Raw genomic sequence first — 6,723 nt, forward strand, 5'->3', positions numbered from 1 at the left:
GCCCCGATCCCTACAATGGGGCTCAGCGGCTGCTCCTTCCCCCCTCAACCCTGACACCCCCTGGTGGCTGCCCAATCCCTGCAGCGGGGGCTCAGTGCTGCTTCCCCCTGGCAGGCACTCCTTGCCCTTCATCTCTGGTGACTGCTCTGGGCTCTCCACACCTGGGGTCTAGAACTGGGCCTGAGTCCCAGTCAGGCAGCTTAGATCCCCCAGGAGAGGGCAAGGGGGCCAGTCTGGCTGCCCTCTCAGAGCCAGCCCCCATTGGTCTTGGGGCGCAAGTGCTTGGGTTCCTGAGGCACTGGAGTGATCGGGGTTGGGGGGGGGGGATGTCTCTCTTCGGTGCCCTCGGTGCACATCAGACCTGTGGGGTCTGGTTCAGGCCTGTCTCTTGAGCAAAGGCCTTGGCTCTAGCCCGGGGAACTGGGTGCCCTCTGACATACCTTGGCTGTGTTCATTTGAAAACACTGACTAGAACTGCAGCGCCGGCGGCCCTTGACTGCCGCTGGAGCTGAGGGTGCTTGGGACTTCTGAAACTCAGCCCCAGGCTGTGTCAAGTTGGGCACCAAAACCAAGCTCAGACCAGTGGACACAGCTGAGAATCTTGGTCTTTCGCCCGGTCTACAATACAGTGGCATGGCTACGTTCTGAATTCTTCCTCGACCTAGCTGCATCTACAGTGGGGGTTAAGTTGACCTAACTAGATGCTCAGGAAGCAAAATTTTTCACAGCCCTGAGCAATGTAGCTAGGTCGATCTAATTTTAAGCGCAGACCAGTCCTCAGTCTGTCTGTCTCTTTGCAAATCTGTAAGTTGGGGATAATTAATAGTTTAACTATGAGAAGTCCTAATGAATTTAATAGAAAATAACTTTCCTATAGGTTTTTTTGACCATCCTAAAGATTTTACTATAGAAAATTCTCTCTCTTCAATAGGCTGGTATTAAGACATCTGTAGATGGGTTCTCATTCTCTATTAAATTCCACAATTTTTTAGAGTAGTTTCTATAGAAGCTTACATTTCTAAAGAACCCTACAATGTTCATTTTTATCAGATGTTTCTATAAGGGGTACAATATTAACATTATTTGTATTCCAGTAGAACTTCCAGTTGAAGGTACTGGTGTTAGGTGCTGTGCACATACATAGTAAGAGACAGTCCCCTTCACCAAAGAGTTTACATTTCAGATAGGCAAGACAGACGAAGGATGCAGGTGAAGCAGAGAAGTGAAGGGACTGGTCCAAGGTCACAATGCAGGTTAGTGGCAGAGGTGGGATTAGAGTCCAGTTCTCCGGAGTCACAGGTCAATGCTGTTTTAACTAGATCACACATATTGTGCAAGTTAATATTTCTAAAGCACTCAGATGTCTTTTGATACAAGATACTAGTGAAATCCAAAGTTCCACTAGGGACGGGTATGGTCTGTTAGCACTAGATAATGAATAACTGTTCAGATAGAATTGAAGTGTCACACCTGTGGCTGATACATTTTGAAATACGCTTAAAATTAAGGAACTGCTTAGCTGCTGAGAATTCTGAAAGGGGAGGTCACTATTGCCTCGTGAGACAGTTGTTACCTAAAACATTCCATTCAGAAAAATGTGAAAATATATCATCCCTTCTGTGTTGTCTTTTCTCCTTTTTATTATTAGGTATACAGGCATGAAACAGCCTCTCTGTTGCTAAGGTGATCAGGTATTCCTGCTGCTTATTTCTCTCTTGAAATCTTAATCCTCTTTGTGACATTAAAATAATTTCCACAGCAAATAACTGTGGTCACAAACACAAGATTACTGTTTCATGTGAATAATAAACAGCAGGAGCAGATATTTACAAGTACAGAGGCCCTAGTAAATTACCCTAATAATAAAAACTATGGAGGAAAAACTTACCCATTTATCATCAAAAGTATTCCACAATGGAAAGTTTCTGTTTCCATGAGTGTTCACCGTGTCTAATTATCAAGGGTGACCAACCTGAGATGGAGAAGGAGCCAGAATTTACCAATGTACATTGCCAAAGAGCCACAGTAATACGTCAGCAGCCCCCCATCAGCTCCCCCCCGCGGCTCCCAGTGCCTCCTGCCCATCAGCAGCCTCGCTGATCAACGCCTCCTCCTCTCTCCCCGCACCTCCCGATCAGCTGTTTTGTGGCCTGCAGGAGGATCTGGGGGGGAGGCGGAGGAGCGAGGGCATAGCAGGCTCACGGGAGGGGGCGTGAAGGGGTGGATTGGAGGCAGGGCCTGTGGCAGAGCCAGGGGTTGGGCAGTGAGCATCCCCCGGCACATTGGAAAGTTGGCGCCTGTAGCTCCAGCCCCGGAGTCGGTGCCTATACAAGGAACCGCATATTAACTTCTGAAAAGCCGCATGTGACTCTGGAGCCACAGATTGGCCACCCCTTCCTTGTTACAATGGTGACTGATGCTCTATACATATCTAAAAGAGGTTAAAGGGTTAGATAAAACATTTAGAGGTGGGTCAAAACCAGAACCTCAAATCTAAACTCTTTTGAATATTGGGTAGAAGGGGTTTTTGGATTTGAATCCCTGGATCCAGTTCCTCATTTCAAAATGGAAGGGGACTATTTTCCCAGCTGTAGATGCTATTGAAATCCCACAAGAACACCTATTTCTGTGAGCTCTCAACCCAGAATGGCAGAAATCTTGCAAGAACAATTTTTCCCCATGAGATTTTCACTGTTTAAGATGGTGGAAATCTCCTGAGATATCTAATCTGCCCATCACCATCTCTGTATCAATATAGTTATTATAGTGCATCCACCACTGGAGAGCTGTGATTTCACAAGATTTTCTCTATTTTGATCTAAAATCATGCATCAACAGTTCACAAGATTTTGGTATATTTGAACCCAATTTAGTACCCTTGTCCCAATCCAAACTCCACCCCTGATCTTGAGCCTTAAACTAATTTGGCTCCAGATCTGTTTTAATCTGTCAATTTGATCTTTGCCAAATCATCGAGTGGGACTACAAAAAGAAGATTATGAATTCCTGTGATGACTAAACAGCAGGAGCAAATAAGTTCCTGAGCAACAAATTCCTGTTTTCATACATATGTTCCAAGGAGTAAAAAAATGAAGGAAGAAATAAAGGCAAATAAATTATAGAGTAACAGAATTGTTCTGCAATTGAATGTTTTTCAAAGTTTTCCAGGAGTCGTTGGTTTGTTATTTTTTAAAATCTTCAGCTCTGTTAAGATACTATTCAGCTTTCTAAATGTGTCAAATTGTTCTTCTGCTTAAAGATTATTATGAAGCAGGAATCATTGTGTCAGTCTAGATAACAATTTTTATGTCATTAAGTTCTAATGACATTTGAAACACAAAGCTGTGTGTACTTGAAAAATGTGTGGCTACCTCTGAAAGTACAATAGCATGCAATTTTTAAAAAATGTAATTTGAGAGAAAGAGTTTGTGTATTCAAGTATTTACTTCTATTTCCATTGAAGATAATTCTATCTTTATATTTGTTTTTATACTTTCTGGGCTATTTCAGAGCTTCTGCGAAACATTTATGAGGCCATAATAACATTGTGCATAGCCACTTTATCGATTATGACCAGATTTAGAAATTTTAATTTTGGACAGTTTTTCCCCCCCTATTGACAGATGTGTCCCCCCTTCTTCCCCTATGAGGTCTTGAATCTTACTAATATTTTTAAATAGACATTGGCAATGTAGGACAACCATAATTTTGTTCTCACACTTTCCCCCTCCCTTTTTAGAGCCCAATCTTTCTCCTGATCAAATCGAAAGCAAAATTCCAATTGACTTTAGTAGGAGCTGAGGGTACTCAGCATTTTGCAGAAGTAGGTTAGATTCCTCAGGAGAAACAGTCCAGTGCAGTTTGACATTTCATAAGAGTTCTCGGTTTGAACAACTCAGAAATCTGCCTAGCGTTTGGCTTCCTCTTTAGAAGCATCAGCTTTCTGGGGTGAGCAATATGGCTACAACTATTTCTGTCACAGGTTTAGAACACCATGTGCTCATACTTTTAACAAAATAAGAGCTTTGCTTTTGAATACCGAAGAATTTTTTATGTGTTGCGTGAATGGCTATTAAAGGCACGTCACATGCATCCTTTTGAACTAAAGCATGCCATCTATGCTACGGGGACAATATTGGGAGAGCTACGGCTCCAGAGCTATGCTGGCATAACCCTATAGTGTGCCTGCAGCCTACAGTGACAAGAAGGGGTTTTTCTGTCAGTGTAGGCACACAACCACCCCGAGCAATGGTAGCTAGATGAACGGAAGCATTCTTCCATTGCTCTTGTTGCCTCTACACTGGAGGTTAGGTCACTATGATGCTCAGGGTGTGTGTTTTCACACCCCTCAGCAATGTAGCTACGTCAACCTAAATTTTAAACACAGACCAGCCTACAGCAACAAGAGGATATTTTCCATCAGTGGAGGAACACCATCTCCACAAAACACGGTAGCTAGATTGACATAAGCAGTCTTTCGTTGACATAGCTGTGTCTACACTGGGGGTTAGATTGGCATAGCTACGGCATTCAGGGTTGTGAATATGTTACACCCTCTGAGCACAGTAGCTACGTTGACCTACATTTTAAGTGTTGGCCTGGCCAGAGCAGTGTGACTACAGCATGGCCACTTGAGTACATACCCAGGGTCCCAGGTGCGCTTGATCAGCATGTGCTGCTGCCCCTGCTTTGCTGCTATTGTTATTTGAGTTAGCTAGATCAAAGGTAGCTCAGGTACGTATACACATGCTGTAGTCACACCTCTGAGCTCAGGGCATGGCTACACTTGCAGATGTAGAGCGCTTTGAGTTAAACCAGCCTTCGTAGAGCGCAGTAGGGAAAGCGCTGCAATCTGTCCACACTGACAGCTGCAAGCGCACTGGCATGGCCACATTAGCAGCTCTTGCAATGCCACAGAGAGCAGTGCATTGTGGTAGCTATCCCCGCATGCACGTGGCTGCAACGTGCTTTTCAAATGCGGGGGGTGGGGTGGAGTGTGATAGGGAGTGTGTTGTGTGTATGTTGGGGGAGAGAGAGTGGGTTTTTGGGAGGGGCTGAGAGCATGTCAGCATGCTGTCTTGTAAGTTCAGACAGCAACAGACCTCCCCCCCCGCCTCTCTCTCTCTCACACACACAGCATTCCACAGTAATGGCTGCTTTGTCTCGGAGCAGAAATGGAGCTTTCAAAGGGCATATCCGCATTCCTACAGCCGATTCCAAAACAATGACAAGAGTGGCCACTTGACTTAAGGGGATTATGGGATGTTTCCAGAGGCTGATCAGAGTGCAGTAATGCAACACCTCATTCACACTGACGCCCTGGCGTTTCAGCCAATGTGCACCAAGTGTTAATCTTCTCGCTGAGGTGGAGTACCAGGAGCGCTCTAGTCCTGGAGTCAGAGCGCTCTACGTGCCTTGCCAGTGTGGACGGGGAGTGAGCTAGGGCTCCCGAGGCTGCTTTAATGCGCTCTAACTCGCAAGTGTAGCCAAGCCTTCAGTGTAGACATAGCCTATGTCCACACTCCATCGCCCCCTTGTGTGGATGCAGAATATGCTGACAGAAGGAGTTCTGATGGTATTGGAGCATCACCTCCCTGAATGACATTAGCTATGCTGACAGAAGGCCTTTTTTGCTGGCCTTGCTATGTTGCTAGGATGTGTGTTTCTTTCACTCACAGAGCTATACTGGTGGTGTACGTTTTAAGTGTAGACCAGGCCATATCCTCAGTGTTTTAAGGAATCAGGCCATTTTAAGTGTGCAAAAAATGGAGGCTACTGCAAATAGAAGCTTTTGATTCTTCAAATTTTGCCACTGTTATTTTTAAGTTCTGATCTCTCTAACTTGAAAACTACAACAGATGCCATTCAAAGAGAGAATGTTTGGAAACATTTTAGCATTTTCAGAAAATGAATGTGTCCAAAGCTTGAAACCTGTTATTCCTCCCAACCCCCCAGCAGAAGCCTGACAGTCTGGGTACATCAGAGATGAGTGTGACTAAGAATGAACCGAATAAATGATACTGAATTTTAACTGGGAATTGTGATAGCTTGCAGCAGTCCTGATTATCTCACCATGGGGTCTATTCAGAAGGAATTATGTCTCTGCAGGTGTTGGTCACACAGGTACTCTAGCTCTGGTGAGTTCTCTCATATATTGTCTCTCCATTTACAAAAAAAAGCATAAAGAAAGGAGAAACATTCTCTCACGCCGTTGGAAAGGCTCTCTCATAGGGCATTATTCAAAGCTCAGTGAAAGCGCTGGAAAAATTCCTCTTGACTACAGTGGGATTTGGTTCAGGTTCATAGAGAGGAAGCAGCTAGATAATCAGTGTATGCCAGCTTTGTTAGCCAGGGAGGAACACTTGGCTGGGTGGAGAGAGAAGAGCAGGAGGGCCCAGATCCTCAAAGGTTATTAATAAAGGAGAGTTAGGCAACTAAATACTTTTGAACTTGGGGCCAAGGAGACTGTCTCAGTTAATTCAGAGCTCTGTTTGAAATCTACTGCTTTTGCCCACAAAAAAGAATAATGAAAAAAGGGTCAGAGCATTTGGGTTGATCCAGTTAAAGGAGGACAAGAGAAATGTGTTGCTGTTTCACGACAGTAATTCCTTGGAGCACCTAAATCAAGGCCCTGAGACTTAATAGTTCTGAGCTTTATTGATGATCATCATTATTGATCAAATCTGCACTGCATGAGTATCTGTATAGCCCAGTCTACAGAGC

The sequence above is a fragment of the Terrapene carolina genome, unplaced genomic scaffold (genome assembly GCF_002925995.2).
Source record: "Terrapene carolina triunguis isolate 2854851 unplaced genomic scaffold, T_m_triunguis-2.0 Scaffold130, whole genome shotgun sequence".
Classification (NCBI taxonomy): Eukaryota; Metazoa; Chordata; order Testudines; family Emydidae; genus Terrapene; species Terrapene triunguis.